Here is a 17,791-nt window from a genome sequence, read left to right as displayed (position 1 = left end):
GTCCGCCTCCGCCTCTCCCTCCGCCTCCCCGCGGCCGCTGTCCCTCGTGCAGCCGAGATGACACCCGGTGTCCGGGCGGCGGCGGCGGCGGCGGCGGCGGAGCGGGCCCCGGCCAGGCGGGGCGGCGGCCACCTCTGATCGGCGCCCAGCCCGCCCGGCCCCGGCCCTTGCCCCGGCCCTTGCTCCGGCCCTTGCCCCGGCCCTTGCCTCGGCCCGCGCCCCCGCCGACGGTCCCCGAGCCCCGGCCGACCGGCCGGCCGGCCATGCGGCCCCCGCCCCGGCGGGGCTGACGGGCGGCGGCGGGAGCAGCGCGGCGGGAGCGGGCGGCGGGAGCGGGCGGCGGGAGCGGGCCGGCCCCCAGCATGGGCTGCGCGCCCAGCATCCACATCTCGGACAGCCGGGTGCACTACCGCGGGGCCAAGGAGGCCGAGGAGCCCCCGCCGCCGGGCCCCCCGCCGCCGGACGCCGCCGGAGCCCCCGGAGCCCCCTGCAGAGGCCGGCCTCAGCCCTTGTCCAAGCCCGGGCCCGCCCACCCGGCCCCCGACGCCCGCCACACCCGCAACGCGCACAAGGTAACCCCGGACACGGCCCCGACCCCCACCCCCACCCCCACCCCCACCCTCCTCTCCCCACCTCCCCCTCTCCCCCCGCTCCCTCGCCCCTTCTCTCTCTCCCTCTCTCCCCTTCTCCATCTCCCCTTTCCCCTCCTCTCCTTCCCTCTTTCCCCTTTTCTCTCTCCCTCTCCCTTTCTCTCTCCCTCTCCCTCTCCCCTTCCCTCTCTCCCCTTCCCTCTCTCTCCCCCTTTTCTCTCTCCCTCTCCCCTTCTACCTCTCCCTTTCACCCCCTCTCTCCCTCTTCGCTCACTCCCTCTTTTCCCTTCTCCCCCTCTCTCCCCTTTTCTTTCTCTTCCTCCCTCTCCCCTTCTCTGTCTCTGTCTCCCTGGCCCCCTTCTCTCTCTCTTGTCTCCCTCTCCCCTTCTTTCCTTCTCCCCTTCTCTCCCTCCCCCCTCTCTGTCTCCCTGTCCCCCTTCTCTCTCTCTTGTCTCCTTCTCCCCTTCTTTCCTTCTCCCCTTCTCTCCTTCCCCTCTCTCTCCCTCTCCCCCTTCTCTCTCTCTTGTCTCCCTCTCCCCTTCTTTCCCTCTCCCTTTCTCTCTCTCTCTCTCTCTCTCTCCCCCTCTTCTCTCTGTCTTTCTCCCTCTCCCCTTCTTTCCCTCTCCCCTTCTCTTCTCTCTCCTTCTCTCCCTTCCCCCTCTCTCTCTGTCTCCCTCTCCCCTTCTTTCCCTCTCCCCTTCTCTCTCTCTCTCTCTCTCTCTCCCCTTCGCTCCTTCGCCCCTGCCCCCCGGCCCTTTCCTCATTTGCCCCCCGACCCCCCCACCCCCTCCACCAGATTGTGGTCCCTCCTGCCCTAACCCCTGGCCTTCCTTTCTTTCCCCTGGGACGAGATGGTCAGGGCCGGGGCTGGACACTCGAGGGGACCGGGGGCTCTAGACAAGTTTCCTTCTCTGCTTAGGCCGAAACGCTGAGAAACGCCGTCCTCTCTTTTTTTGATGGTGTTCGTTGAGCGCTTACTGTGTGCCAGCCCTGGGGTAGGCACAACCTAATCAAGTTGGATTCGGTCCACGGCCCACGTGAGACTCACGGGTCCCCATTTTACAGATGAGGGGACTGAGGCCCAGAGAAGGGAAGTGACTGGCCCAAGGTAACCCAGCGGACCGGTGGCCGAGCCGGGATCGGAACCCGGGTCCTTCTGCCTCCCGGGCCCGTGCTCTAGCCACCGGACCACCCCGCTTCTCGAAGAAGAGCGGCTTCGGCCTCCCCGGGCTCCGGTCTAGCGGGGCCCGGGCCTTGACTTGGGCACCCGGAGTGAAATCACGAGACGGGAACCTGCCCTTCTACTCGGTTTCTGTTATTTGTTATCGGCCGTGGGCATCGGCAGCGCGCTGGCAACCGCGCCTTGCGGAGATGCCCCCTCCCGAGGGATTCGCATCAGAACGGTTCTCGGTGGTGATGGTGGCGGTTGGGTAGACGGTGGTGGTGGTGGGTTGACGGCGGCGGTGGTCGCGAGCCCCGGGAGATGAAAGCAGCCATCTGTATTTCGGAAGTGTCTGGAGCGAGCGAGCGAGCGAACGAACGTGCTTCGTGGAATAACAGGTTGATATAAATTGAGCGTGAAATTGGAATGGGCTCGGATTTCCCCCTGTGAGGAGTGCCCTGGTGTTTCGGAAAATTAAAAGGAAAATGTTGGCGAGGTGCTACCCGGGACGTTTTCCGACAGGGCCTTTAGCAACTGAACAGAATAAGAAGAATCCCCCGATGTCTGTCTGCTAATTCTTTGGGATCGGATTCTCCCAGGTGCTCGGTACGGCGCTCTGCTCGTAGCATTCAATAAATACCATCGATTGTTTTGAACCGGGCCCCGTGGGCCAATCACAGGGCTCCCTGACTCCTCCGAATCCCGAAAGGGGAAGGCTGAGAAGTAGTGGCCAGGGCCTGGGAGTCAGGAGGCCGTGGGTTCTAATCCTGGCTCCGCTCCTTGTCGGCTGTGCGACCTAGGGTCAGTCGCTTCACTTCTCTGGGCTTCAGTTACCTCATCTGTCAAACACGGATCGAGACCCTGAGCCCCACATGGGACAGGGACTGTGCCCGACCCAATTTGCTGGTATACCACCCCCTTCATCCTCCCTCCGGTGCTCAGTGCAGTGTCTGGCACGTAGTCAGTGCTTAACAAATAGCACAGTTATTCTTATTGTTATCATTGGTTTTTTGGCGTGTTTTTTGAAAGCATTTGTTAAGTGCTTGCTGTGTGTCAAACACCGTTCTCAGTGCGGGGGGAGGTACAAGTGAATTAGGTGGGACACGGTTCCTGTCCCGCGAGGGGCTCGTAGCCCGAGGAGGAGGGAGAGCAGGCATCTCCATTTCACGGTTGAGGAAACCGAGGCCCGGTAAAGCCACGTGCCCAGGGGCACCCAGCGAGCAGTCGGCAGAGCCGGGATCAGAACCCAGGACCCCCCGAGGCCCGGGCCCGGGCTCTAGCCACCCGCTCTGCGGCTTCTTCCCCCTTTTCACACGCAAAACCAAGCCCTCCACATGTCTGTTTCCTTCCCGGCCCTCCTCTCCCCGGCCCCAACCGTGCTCCCTTGGTATTTTTGAGGGGCGCACAGCGGCGTGAAGAAGTGCCGTGTTGCTTTCCGCGTTGAACCAGAAAAACAGGAATAGAAAAGACGTCATTTCACGGCATTCGGCAGCAGAGAGTTTGGGGCAGAAACCTTAACTTTGGAATTTCCTGGCCCTGCCTATATCTCCGCCTTGAGTCTCATGAGCTGAGGTTTGCTTTATTTCCCTCCCTGCCCCCACGCTGGGCTTTTTTCTGGGATCTTGTTTGTTTAAGAGACGAGGGATAGGAAACAGAGAAAATCAGGAAAAATGTGTTGGAGTTTGATGCAGGAAGCTTCCACTCTATAGCTCTTTGCCTTTGGCTAGAGGGGCTGTAAAAATGGAGAAGAAAATGTTCTACTCTGTTTCCTCAGACCCATAATTTTGAGCCGTCGTCATCTTAAAAATACCATTTTTCTTCAGAATTGGCCGGTGTCATTCCCCTTCGACCTCCCAGTTGGATTTTTATGGCTTTGGTCTGTTTTGTAACATGCTCTCCCCATCCATCGTATTTTTTTTTTTGCCTTGGGAATAGGCAGAGCAATCTTCCACTTTGGCCCAGTGCAGCCGAAAGGATTTATACCGCCTCCAGGCCAACTTCACCTTTGGGGTTCCCCGCTCTTCCCCCACGTCCCCGTCCCCCTACAGCCAACGGAACAGGTTGGCTCTCGCAGATACTTTCAGAGAGACGGATCTCTGTGTAGAAGTGCGGATATCCACGGAAACTGCCTTTTTTAAAAAAATTTTTAAACGTTTCTTGGGCCGCTTCTTTGTAGTGTGGGGCAGTAGGTTAGCTATGATGTGCCTGCGTTTTTGATCCACTTAATTGTGCTTTTTTTTAAAAAAAAGTTTATAACGCAGATACTTTCTACCGGACAGACGGGTTGTCTCTCAAACTACGCGATGCCGTTTCCAAATGAGCGCTTTTATGTTTTCGTGTTTTACACTCGAAAACCTCCTGGGTCATCTCCCGGCGGAAGTTAAGAGTTCAGATTAGAAAGCAGGGCTCGGACCATTTTGCTTGAAAGCCAGTTTATTAGTGCAAAAATGGTGGCTTGGAAGTGGTAGAAGAGAAATCTGGAACTTCTTTCTATTTCTGGGATTTATTCCATAAACATTCACCGCTGGTTTTTAAATAAACAGTGTCACAGAGGAAAGGCCAAACTGGAAATATGAAGTGGGGGAGGGGGTGGGGAAGCTTTAACAGCCATACTGTTGGCCGGACAAATGGCAGAAATAGTGGTGATGTCATGTTGAAGTTGACAGATCTTCCCAGGAGAACCAGCTCTGGGCCATCTTGGTAGTTGGGCAGTGGGTGAATTATTTACCTTTCGGTGTTTTTTTTTTTTTCTCTCTCTCTCTCTCTCTCTCTCTCTCTTTTTTAAGCGGGACCCAATTTTCACGCATTCAACGCCGAATGTGTTCTGGGTGCAAGACTCAGAAACCTCAGTGGACTTGGAAGAGATGGAATGATTGTAATAAAACTAAGCTTTTTACTCAGCCCCGTATGGTTACTGATTGCGGATATTATTCTATTTTCCCAAAAGTCCCTTTCAGCTGATACTATAATAATAATAAAAAGATTGCAATAATAGTAAGCCCACTCTGCTGCAATTTGGCAAATACAGAGTGGAGCTGGATGGAGAAGACCAAAAAAAAAAAAAAAAAGTGGGGCAGTTTCCTTATGAATTTAGCTGAAAAGATTGAAACAAGTTGGGCTGAGAGGGCAAGCAGCGTGGCCTGCTGGCCAGAGCCCGGGCCTGGGAGTCAGGAGGATCTGGGTTCTAATCCCCGCTCCTCCACTTGTCTGCTGTGTGACCTTGAGCAAATCACTTCACTTGTCTGGGCCTCAGTTCCCTCATCCGTAAAGTGGAAATTAAGAACGTGAGCCTCACGTGGGACAGGGACTGTGTCCAACCTGATCATCTTGTACCTACCCCAGCGCTTAGAACAGTGCCTGGCACATAGTAAGTGCTTAACATATACCGCCATCATCACGATTATTATCATTAGAGGGGCTGTTTCTGAAATTGCAAGAAATACTAAGGGTGTAGAAAGGAAGGACAAGGAATTGTCGCTTCCCAGTTTCCCCTAGCCCCCGGAAGCTTGAGGGAATCCCTTTTCTCTAGAGTGTAAGATCGTCGTGGTCAGGGATTGTGTCTGTTTACTGTCCTGCTGTTCTTCTCCCTAGTGCTTAGTACAGTGCTCTGCACACAGTCAGCTCTCAATAAATACGATAGAATGAAAATAAGTGAAATGAAACCCTCTGGTAGGAGACACCCCAGGTTACAACCACCACACAATCCCAGCAACCTAGAGCTCTAGCCATTACTGCTGGGTTCTTGTCCCCCAGATTGGCGCCTCTCCCTGATCCTGTAACCTGCTTGTGGGCAAGGAACGTGTGTGCCAACTCCGTTGTGTTGTCTTCTCCCAAGTGCTTAGTATAGTGCTCTGCGCCCTGGAAGCGCTCAGTAAATACCACCGATGGATTGATTTCAATCCGGGGATGCAGGCTGTTGTTTCCCGCTATGGCCGAAACCTGGGAAGAATGCAGGACTTGACACCTCATCGGTCAATCAATCGAGCGCTCACTGATTGCAGAGCACTGTATTAGACGCTTGGGGGGATAAGCCCCACTTTTCCTCATCTCCCACTCCCTTCTGTGTCGCCCTGACTTCCTCCCTTTGTTCTCCCCCCACCCCTCACAGCCCCTCAGCACTTATATAAATAGAACTGTAATTTCATTTATTTGTATTGACGTCTGTCTCCCCCTCTTAAACTGTGGGAAGGGATCGTCACTCGTTATGGTGGTACTGTACTTTCCCAAGTGCTTAGTACATTATTCTGCCCACAGTAAGCGTTTAATAAATACGATTGAATGAATGAATAAATGGAGTGAATCAGAGTTGGTAGACGTGTTTCCAGCCCACAGTGGGCGTATGGTCTAGAGAGGGAGACCGACGACGTTAATAGAAAGGAACAGATTTCAGATATGCACATAAAGTGCTGTGGGGCTGAGAGAGGGTACAGATCAAGGTACGGGGGTGATGCAGAAGGGAGTGGGAGAAGAGGAAATGAGAGCTTAGTCGGGGAAGTCTTCTCGGAGGAGATGGGCCTTCGATAAGGCTTTGAAGATAGGGAGGGAGATCATCTGTCCGCTATGACGAGGGAGGGCGTTCCAGGCCAGAGGCAGGACGAGGTCGGCAGCGAGATAGATGAGATGGAGGTACAGTGAGTAGGTTGGTGTTAAAGAAGCAAACTGTGAGGACAAGGTTGTAGTAGGAAATCGGGGAGATGAGGTAGGAAGGGGCAAGGGGATCGAGGGCTTAAAAGCCTACGGTAAAGAGTTTCCCTTGATGCGCAGGTGGATGGGCAACCACTGGAGGTTCTTGAGGAGTGCGGAAACACGGACTGAATGTTTTTGTAAAAAATGATCCAGGCAGCAGAGCGAAGGGTGCACTGAAGTAGGAAGAGACAAGAGGCAGGGCGGTCGGCAAGGAGGCCGGTGCAGTAGTCAAGGTGGTGTAGGATTAGAGCGGATCTGAGTGACGCTGTGAAGGTTGAGCCTACGACATTTGGTGACGGATGGAATACGTACAATGAATGTGAGAGGTGACGAGCTTGTGAGGCGGGAAGGATGGTAATACCATCTACAGCGACGGGAAAGTCGTGGGGAGTACAGAGTTTGGGTGGGAAGACAAGGAGCTTTCTTGGACATGTGCAGTTTGAGGTGGCTTATCCAAGTGGAGACGTCCTGAAGACAGGAGGAAATGCGAGACTGCCGAGAAGGAGAGAGAACAGGACTGGAGATGTGGATTTGGGAATCATCTGCAAAGAGGTGGTAGTTTCAGCCACGGGAGCAAATGAGTTCTCTGAGGGAGTGGGTGTATTACTATTATTATTAGTAGTAGTAGTAGTAGTAATAATCTTGAGCACTTACTGTGTGCAAAGTACTAAGCACTAAGAGTACAGTATGACATCAGACAAATTCCCTGCCCACAACAGGCTTTTGAGACGGGAAGGATGGTGGTGCCGTCAACGGTGATGGGAAAGTGAGCGGGAAGTTCAGTTTTAACCATATTAAGTTTGAGGTAATGGGAGGACATCCAAGTAGAGATGTCTTGGAGACAGGAGGAACTGCGAGACTGCGGAGGGGGAGACGGGTCAGGGCTGGAGATGGAGATTGGCGCGTCATCAGCATAGAGATGGTAGCTGAAGCCGTGAGAGCAAATGAGTTTTCCGAGACAGTGGGTGTAGATGGAGAAAAGAAGGGGACCCATAACTGAACCTTGAGGGACCCCCCCCCCCCAGTTAAGGGATGGGAGGCAGAGGAGAAACCCACAAAAGAGACTGAAAATGAGCGGGCAGAGAGATAGAACAAGGACAGGACAGTGTCAGTGCAGCTGAGTTTGGGTAACGTTTCCGGGAGAAGCGGGTCGTCGACAGCGTCAAAGGCAGCAGAGAGGTCGAGGAGGATTAGGATGGAGTAGAGACCATTGGATTTGACAAGAAGGAGGTCATTGAGAGAGTGATTTCTGTGGAGCAAAGGAAACGGAAGCCAGATTGGAGGGGGTAGAGAGAATTGGAGGAGAGGAACTTGAGGCAGTGGGTGGAGACAACTCACTCAAGGATTTTGGAGAGGAATGGTAGGAGGGAGATGGGAAGATAAATGGAGGGAGCCGTGGGGTCAAGGGAGGATTTTTTTAGGATAGGGGAGTTATGGGCATGTTTAAAAGCAGTAGGGAAGAAGCCATTGGAGAGTGAACAGTTGAAGATGGCAGTCAGGGAGGGAAGAAGGGAGGGGGCAAGTGTTTTGATGAGGTGCGAAGGAATAGGGTCAGGTGCATGGGTGGACAGGGCGGATTTTGAGAGAAGGCAGGAGATCCCCTCCCCCCCACCAACCCCCTCCCCTACTTTCCCATCCTTCCCTGCAGTATCCTCAGAGGAGATCTCCTCCCTCCTCGCAAGTGCCACCCCCTCCACCTGCGCCTCGGACCCCATTCCCTCTCACCTTCTTAAAACCGTCGCCCCTGCCCTCCTCCCTTCCTTAACTTCTATTTTTAACCACTCAATCTCCAAGGGCTCCTTCCCCTCTGCCTTCAAACATGCCCACGTCTCCCCCATCCTAAAAAAACCCGCTCTTGACCCCTCTTCCCCCTCCAGTTATCGTCCTATCTCCCTACTACCCTTCCTTTCCAAAATCCTAGAACGAGTCGTCTACAATCGATGCCTAGAATTCCTTAACTCCCATTCTCTCCTAGACCCCCTCCAATCTGGCTTCCGTCCCCTCCACTCTACCGAGACTGCTCTCTCTAAGGTCACCCGTGACCTCCTTCTTGCCAAATCCAATGGCTCCTACTCCATTCTGATCCTCCTTGACCTCTCTGCTGCCTTTGACACTGTCGACCATCCCCTCCTCCTCCATACCTTATCTCACCTTGGCTTCACGGACTCTGTCCTCTCCTGGTTCTCCTCTTACCTCTCTGGCCGATCATTCTCGGTCTCCTACGCTGGAGCCTCCTCCCCCTCCCATCCTTTAACTGTTGGAGTTCCTCAAGGGTCAGTTCTTGGCCCTCTTCTGTTCTCCATTTACACTCACTCCCTCGGTGAACTCATCCGCTCTCACGGCTTTGACTACCATCTCTACGCAGATGACACGCAGATCTACATCTCCGCCCCTGTCCTCTCCCCCTCCCTTCAGGCTCGCATCTCCTCCCGCCTCCGGGACGTCTCCACCTGGATGTCGGCCCGCCACCTAAAACTCAACATGAGCAAGACTGAGCTCCTCATCTTCCCTCCCAAACCCGGTCCGCTCCCAGACTTCTCCATCACCGTGGATGGCACGACCATCCTTCCCGTCCCGCAGGCCCGCAATCTCGGTGTCATCCTTGACTCGTCCCTCTCGTTCACCCCACACATCCTATCCGTCACCAAGACCTGCCGGTTTCACCTCTACAATATCGCCAAGATCCGCCCTTTCCTCTCCACCCAAACAGCTACCTTACTATTACGGGCTCTCGTTATATCCCGGCTAGACTACTGTGTCAGCCTTCTCTCTGACCTCCCTTCCTCCTCTCTCGCCCCGCTCCGGTCTATTCTTCACTCCGCTGCCCGGCTCATCTTCCTGCAGAAACGATCTGGACATGTCACTCCCCTTCTTAAACAACTCCAGTGGTTGCCTATCGACCTCCGCTCCAAACAAAAACTCCTCACTCTAGGCTTCAAGGCTCTCCATCACCTTGCCCCTTCCTACCTCTCCTCCCTTCTCTCTTTCTACCGCCCACCCCGCACGCTCCGCTCCTCCGCCGCCCACCTCCTTGCCGTCCCTCGGTCTCGCCTATCCCGCCGTCGACCCCCGGGTCACGTCCTCCCGCGGTCCTGGAACGCCCTCCCTCCTCACCTCCGCCAAACTGATTCTCTTTCCCTCTTCAAAACCTTACTTAAAAATCACCTCCTCCAAGAGGCGTTCCCAGACTGAGCTCCTCTTCCCCCTCTACTCCCTCTGCCATCCCCCCTTTACCTCTCCGCAGCTTAAGCCTCATTTTCCCCTTTTCCCTCTGCTCCTCCACCTCTCCCTTCCCAACCCCACAGCACCGTACTCGTCCGCTCAACTGTATATATTTTCGTTACCCTATTTATTTTGTTAATGAATTGTACATCGCCTCGATTCTATTTAGTCGCCATCGGTTTTTACGAGATGTTCTTCCCCTTGACGCTGTTTAGTGCCATTGTTCTTGTCTGTCCGTCTCCCCCGATTAGACTGTAAGCCCGTCAAACGGCAGGGACCGTCTCTATCTGTTGCCGACTTGTTCATCCCAAGCGCTTAGTACAGTGCTCTGCACATAGTAAGCGCTCAATAAATACTATTGAATGAATGAATGAATGAGATCTCCTCTAGAGGTAGTGCTGAGAAAGATGGGAGAGTTGAAGAAGGGGCAGGAGAGGGGAGGACCTGGAGAGGGGCAGGGGAGCTTTTCGGGAGATCGTGTCTGAGTGTCAATTTTTGTTGATGAAGTAGGTGGCCAGGGCACTGGGGGCAAGGGATGGGGGAAGCGGGGGGACAGGGGCCCTGAGGAGGGAATTAAATGCCTGGGACAACTGGCGAGGACAATGGGCATGGGGGTCAGTAAGGGAGGAGAAATAGTTTTGGCAGGCAGGGGAGAGGGCAGAGTTAACGCATGCAAGGATAAACTTGTAATGGATGAAATGGACCTGATGTCTAGATTTCTGCCAGTAACGCTCTGTGGCTCTTGCACAGGAGTGAAGGAGGCACCAGGGCTGAGGGTTAGTGGTACAAGATCGAAGGGCTAGGGGAGCGAATGAGTTGAGTTGCATAGAGAAGGTGGTGTTGAGACCGTCAATTTGGCCGTCGAGGGAAGGTAGTTTGGGTATGGAAGCTAACCGGGGCATGATGATTTGAGAAAATTGAATGGGGTCAAAAGATCGGAGGTCTCTGTGGGGTAACAGTCCAGATTTATAGGGAGGAGGGGTGTGGGAGAGAAGGCGGGTGAGAAGGCTGTGATCAGATAAAGGGATTTCAGAGTTGATGAGGGTAGAGTTTGTGCAGAGGCTAGAGATGATGAGATCTAGTGTGTGTCCAAGTTGATGAGTGGGTGAGGTGGGATGGAGTAGGAGGTCCGTGGAGTTGAGGAGTGATAGAAGGCGGACAGCCGAAGGGTCATCAGGAACATCTACGTGGGTGTAGATGGAGAATAGAAAGAGACCTCTAACTGAACCTTTGAGGCCCATCCACAGTTAGGGGGTGGGGGGCAGAGGAGGAGCCGGCGAAAGAGACTGTGAATGAGCGGTCAGAGAGAGAGGAGGAGAACGAGGAGAGGTCGGCATCGGTGAATCCGAGGTTGGAGAATCTTTCCAGGAGAAGGGGGTGGGCGACAGTGTCAGAGGCAGCAGAGGGTCGAGAAGGATTGGGTTGGAGTTAGAGACCTTTGGATTTGACAAGAAGGAGGTCACTGGTGACTTGAGAGAGCAGTGTCTCTGAAGCGAGAGGGATGGAAGCCAGAGTGGAGGAGAGAACTGGAGGAGAGGAACTTGAGATGTAGCGGGTGTAGACACCTTGCTCGAGGATTTTGGAGAGGAATGGTAGGACGGAGATGGGACGATAACTGGAGGGAGCCGTGGGATAAAGGGAGCATTTTGACGGGGGGATTTTCTTTTTTTAAGCTAGTCCGACACGTCTTTTGTCTTTTGCTGTCGAATGGTTTCCGACCCAAAGCGACTTCATGGACACATCTCTCCCAGAACGCCCCAACTCCACGGGCAATCATTCTGGTAGCGTATCCATAGAGTTTTTTGGGTAAAACGACACAAGTGGTTCACCTTCCATGCAATAAACTTGTCTCTGTCCTCGACTCTCTGCCGTGCTGCTGCCCAGCGCAGGTGAGTTTTGACGTGCAGCAGATTGCCTTCCGCTCACTAGCCACTGCCTGAGCTAGAACGGAATGGGTAGATGCGTCCTCCAGAGATTCTCTGTGCCTCAATCAATCAGGCTTATTGAATGCTAACTTTGTGCAGGGCACTGTACTAAGTTTCCTCCGTGAAATGGGGATGAGAGCAGTGTCCCTATCTCTTCGTTTGTGAGCCCCACGTGGAATAAGGACCATTCTGATATGATTATCTTTTTATCTCTCCCAGAGTTTAGGACAGGTTAATAAATGCCGTAAGTTGTTTTGGATGATATTTTTGGATAAGTGGTCCAAAATGGGTTACTAGAGGGAAAGTTAGCTATGAGGGAAAGTTAGCTATGTCAGGAGGTTTGGGAGATTGAGGAGGCTTGAGAAGACCTTTCTGCTTCATTCAGTCGTATTTATTGAGCGCTTACGGTGCGCAGAGCACTGTACTGAGCACTTGAGAGAGAACAAGAAGCAGACACATCCCCTGCCCACGTAGGCAGTAGGTCTGGGAAGGTCCTTAAAGGCCAAAGATTGAGATGTGAGCTCTAGACAAGTTTGCTGTGGGCAGGGAACTTGTCTACCAACTCTGTTCTATTGTACAAGCACTTAGTAATAACAATAATGTTGGTATTTCTTAAGCGCTTACTAGGTGCCGAGCACTGTTCTAAGCGCTGGGGGAGATACAGGGTCATCAGGTTGTCCCACGTGGGGCTCACACACTTTTAATCCCCATTTTCCAGATGAGGGAACTGAGGCACAGAGAAGTGAAGTGACCTGCCCACAGTCACACAGCTGACAAGCGTCAGAGCCGGGAGTCGAACTCATGACCTCTGACTCCAAAGCCCAGGCTCTTTCCACTGAGCCACGCTGCAGAGTGCTCTGCACACAGCACGTGCTCAGTAGAGTCCATTGACTTGATTGATCGATACGATCGATTAGGTAAAAGATTAGCCGGGAGGAGAGCGGACCAGAAAGTTAACCATCTAAAGATTCTCCCAGCAATCCCAGTCTCCAGCCAATCTGGGCTGGCTGGACCTTCTTAAAGTTGGATTTAAAGCAGCAAGGCCTTTGGATCGTTGCCGGAAACCTTAAGCTCGTCGTGGGCAGGGAATGTGTCTGTTTATTGTTGTAATATCCTCTCCCAAGCGCTTAGTCCAGTGTTCTGCCCACAGTAAGCGCGCAGTAAATACGATTGACCGATTGAAACCCTTGGTGCAAGAGGCAAGTCAGGGTGTTGTAATGGAAAGAGCATCACAGGGTGAGAAGCAGCGTGGCTTAGTGGCTAGAGCGCGGGCTTGGGAGTCAGAAGGACCTGGGTTCTAATCCCCGCCCCGCCATCTGTCTGCTGGGTGAGTTTGGGCAAGTCACTTCATTTCTCTGGGCCTCAGTTACCTCATCTGTAAAATAGGATTAAGACTGTGAGCCCCACGTGGAACAGGGACCGTGGCTGACCTGATCTCGTATCTGCCCCAGTGCTCAGTATGGTGGCCGACACATAGTAAGCGCTTAACAGATATTGTTATTATTACTACTACTACTACTCTTATTCTTATTCTGTTAGCTCACAATCCAAGGTGGTAACGTAAACATCCCTAAGGAGTAGCCAGGAACCGTACACTTTTCTTTTTTCCTCCCTACCCACAGGCTAATCTCATCTAGATACGTACATTGTGTATTCCTGGTTGCTGCCTGAATTGTGAACCTAAATTAGTGACAAATTAAATATGTGGATTTAATTGACAAATCAATATGGGTACAAAGGCTATTAAGATCCTTGAGCTGTGGAAGGGCTCCTTGTTTGTGTGGGGAAGAAAATTCACCATCCCCATAATTAAAATAATTTGTACTTCATGCGGAGAAAAAAGAGGCATCGTCAGTTGCCAAGAAAGCTAAACGAAAAGTGTTTGGAGCAAGTAAATATTTTTCTTTGTAGTGTCACATTCGTCGAGCAATAGGAGCAGATTGTTTTTGAAATGTACAGTGAGTCCGGGCAAAAAAAATAAAAATGGAGACCTCGAAACCATTATTGGCATTTCCAGTCAGTCCGTGGGTGGTATTTATTGAGCGCTTACTGAGCACTTGGGAGAGTAAAGTATAACAGAGTTGATACATTCAGACTGAGATGCTACGCTGTGTGCCAGGCGCTGTACTAAGTGCTGAGGTAGATCAAAGCTAATCAGGTTGGAAATGGTCCACGTCCCCCATGGGGCTCCCAGTCTTCATCCCCATTTTCTAGGTGAGCACACTGAGGCACAGTGAAGTGACTTACCCAAGGTCACCCAGCAGACAAGTGGTGGAGCCGGGGTTAGAACCCAGGTCCTTCTGACTCCCAAGCCCGGGCTTTAGTGGGATGGGAACCGTGTCCCACCTGATGAGCTTGGATCAGTGCTCAGTCCCCTGGTTGGCACATAGTAAGCGCTTCACAAAGACCACGAAAGAAGCGCGGATTCCCGGGACGACTCTCGGTGGGGCGTGAGCTGCTGCCTCGGCGGGGGTTGCCAGGGATGCCGTGTGGGGGTTGCCATGACGGCGGGGACGAGGCTGGGGGAGGTGGTCCCCAGAGCAGCCCCCTCCCCCATCCCCCAGACACTCCCCAGGGGCCATAACCACGTCCAAGGAGCCTTCGGAGTTCAGTGCCGTGAACTGTGAGAGCCACTGAGTGGTGTTTAGCAGAAGAACATGTCTGCTACCAACTCGTTGGGAAATTACTTTTCTTATGGTTTTTTGTTTTTTTTTAAGCGTTTACTATGTGGCGGGCACTGTTCTAAGCGCTAGGGTGGCTAGAAGGTAGTCTGGTTGGAGACAGTCCCTGTCCCACATGGCGGCTCACCGTGTGCCAGGCACTGTCCAAGCACTGGGGTAGATCCGGGCTAATCAGGTCGGACACAGTCCCGGTCCCATGTGGGGCTCACAGTCTTCATCCCCAGTCTCCAGATGAGGAAACAGAGCACAGAGAAGTCAAGTAACTCATCCAAGGTCACACAGCAGACATGACGGAGCTTGCACTCTCCCCTGATACTGTGCTTAAAAGATAGTTGTTCGTTCTGTAAAGCATCCTATTGATGAGCAAGCAGCTTGGTCTAGCTTTGAAGCAGTGGGCCTGGTGGCTATTCATTCATTCAGTAGTATTTATTGAGTGCATACTATGTGCAGAGCACTGTACTAAGCGCTCGGAATGTACAAGTCGGCAACAGATAGAGACAATCCTTGCCCAGTGATGGGCTCACCGTCTAAACGGGGGAGACAGAGGGCAGAGCCAAACAGAACAAGACAAAAACGAGACAACATGATCAAGATAAATAGAATCAAGGGGATGTACACCTCATTAACAAAATAAATAGGGTGGGGAGTCAGAGGACCTGGGTTCTAATTCTGGCTCTGCCACCTGTCTGCTGTGTGACCTTGAGCAAGTCACTTCACTTCTCCGGGGCTCGATGCCCTCATTTGTAAAATGGGGATTAAGACTGTGTGCCCCATGTGGGATGGTGACTGTGCCCAACCCAGTTCTTATATCCACCCCAGTGCTTAGTACAGAGCCTGGCACGTAGTAAGTGCTTAACAAATTCCACAGTTATTATTTTATTAATAGCCTCCCCCTCTCTAACCAGTAAGCTCTTTGTGGGCAGGGAACATTTCTGCTTCTTCTGTTGTATTCTACTAAGTGCGTAGTAAGTGCCAAGTATCTGCTGGGTGCCTTGGTCGAGTCACCTCACTTTTCTGGTCCTCATCTGTACAATGGGGATGAAGACTGTGAGCCCTCTGTGGGACAGGGACTGGGTCCCTCCTGATTAGCTTACCCCAGCACTTAGAACAGGGCACTGGCAAATAGTAAGCCTTTAACAAGCACCATTAAAAAAAAATGATTAATTTGTATCTATCCCAGAGCTTAGAACAGGGGTTGGCACATAGTAAGCATTTAAACACCATTAAAAACAAAACAAAAAAAAACCCGATTAATTTATATCGACCTCAGCGCTTAGAACAGTTGCCTTTTGACTCCAAAGCCTATGCCCTTTCCTTTTGGCCACACTGCTTCTCAGTGTACTTTGCAGACGTTAAATTTTATTAATATCTGTCTCCTGTCTCTAAATTGTAAGCTCGTTGTGGGTAGAGAACATATCTGCCAACTCTGTACTCTCCCAAGCACTCAGGTCAGTGTTCTGCAGCGGTAAATTGCTAAATAGGTGAGCAGTTTGGAAGGCAGGCGTGGGCCACGGGTAGCCTGTTTGCTCAGGGAAGAGTAAGAAGATTTGACGAGAGGACCGGTTCATTGTCTTTTAGTTTGCAGATTGCTCAGCACAGTGTAGGATGTAAAATTGGATCTAAATATATTTCAGCGCTGTGACCGCCATAACCCAGATGAGTGGATTATTCCCCCGAGTGATAGTAGGTGCAGAGATTTAATTGGGTGGAAAACCATCGAAGCTTGTGAAGAGACCTCCGAGGTGCATATGAACGGGAGCTTTCGAAGAACAGCAAATATTGGAAACTTGGAAGCAAGCAAAAATGGAAGGTTTTGTGGCCCTGCAGTACAAAGCTTCACTTTTCCCCCAGTAAATGGTCAAAAATCAGGAACACATCCTTCAGCTGTTACCTGTGTGACAGGAATCAGGCGAGCCGGTGCATAGGTTTTAATTAGTAGGAGTCTGAGACCAATTAAATGACAACTGATGTGTCACAGTGAAAGTAGAGGGGAAGTTTGGGCCAGAGCTGGTTTTCTGAAACCGTCCAAGCGTGTTAAAGACTGTGGTCGATTTAAGTGAGAAGAAATCCTTCACTTGGATGAGAGGTCACGTTTTTGTCTCTCCCACAGCTCCCTCGCACCTTTGGCAATGTTGAATCTATCAACATTGAGTCCCTTTTCCACCTTTTTAATTTTCCTTTTTTAAAAAAAAATTGCATTTGTTAAGCGCTCGCCATGTGTCAGGCACTGTACTAGAGAAGGAGCAGCTTCTGTGGAGAAGCAGTGTGGCTTAGTGGAAAGAGCACGGGCTTGAGAGTCAGAGGTTGCGGGTTCTAATTCTGGTTTTGCCACTTATCAAAAGTGTGACTTTGGGCAAGTCACTTAACTTCTCTGTGCCTCAGTTACCTCATCTGTAAAATGGGGAGTAAGACTGTGAGCCGCACGTGGGACAATCTGATTAGCTTGTATCTACCCCAGCGCTTAGAAGAATCTTCGGCACATAGTAAGTGCTTAAATACTGTCATTATTATTACTTATTATTATTATTACTATGTGATGGGGTAGATACAAGTTCATCAGATTGGACTCTGCCCTGGCACTGACTCTTTTAATCCCCATTTTCCAGATGAGGGAACTGAGGCCTAGAGAAGCTTAGGGGCTTTATAAATTTTTTATGGTATTTGTTAAGCACTTACTTTGTGCCAGGTACTGTACTAAGTGCCAGGGTAGTTACAAGCTCATCGGGTTGGACAGAGTGCCTCTCCCACATGGGGCTCACAGCCTTAATCCCCATTTTCCAGATGAGGAAACTGAGGCCTAGAGAAGTGAAGTGACTTGCCCAAAGTCCCACAGCCGACAAGCGGCCGAGCCGGGATGAGAACATAGGCCTGTGCTCGATCCACAAGGCCACGCTGCTCTTAGTCTGTCTCTCCTCGTACTCCTAAGTGAAGCGCTCTCCTCACCAAAACCCATGAGGCCGGGTCAGGGTCGTAGAGTGTCCGCCAGGGTCTCTGACTCCCAGGGCTGCCTCACCGGACCCGTCCCCCTCCCGATGTTCCCCCTCCTCCATGGGGGTTGGGCTTTAGGGGCCGGGCGGGGAGGAGGTCTGCCGGGGAGGGACTTTGAAAAACTAAGAACAGCGGCCCACTGGAGATGTCATCTTTAATCAATCTATCCATCGTGTTTATTGACCACTTACTGTGTGCAGATCACACAGCACTCGGGAGAATAGGGTACCACAGAGTTCGTGGATACGTTCCCTGCCCACGACGAGCTTACAGTCTAGAGGGGAAGACAGGCATTAATTGAAATTCAGAAGTTACAGTAGGGACATGAGTGCTGAGGGAGAAAGAAAGGGAGCAAATCCGAGTGAATGAATGAGTGAATGAATGCAAGGGTGACAAAAAAGAGAGTAGGAGAAGAGGACGTGAGGGCTTAGTCAGGGAAGGCCTCTTGGAGGAGATGGGCTTTTACTAAGGCTCTGAATGGAGGGAGGTGAAGAGGGAGGGCATTCCAGGCCAGAGGCGGGATGTGGGAAAGAGGTC

Source organism: Ornithorhynchus anatinus, chromosome 5 (genome assembly GCF_004115215.2).
Source record: "Ornithorhynchus anatinus isolate Pmale09 chromosome 5, mOrnAna1.pri.v4, whole genome shotgun sequence".
NCBI lineage: Eukaryota > Metazoa > Chordata > Mammalia > Monotremata > Ornithorhynchidae > Ornithorhynchus > Ornithorhynchus anatinus.
This window is presented reverse-complemented; position numbering follows the sequence as displayed.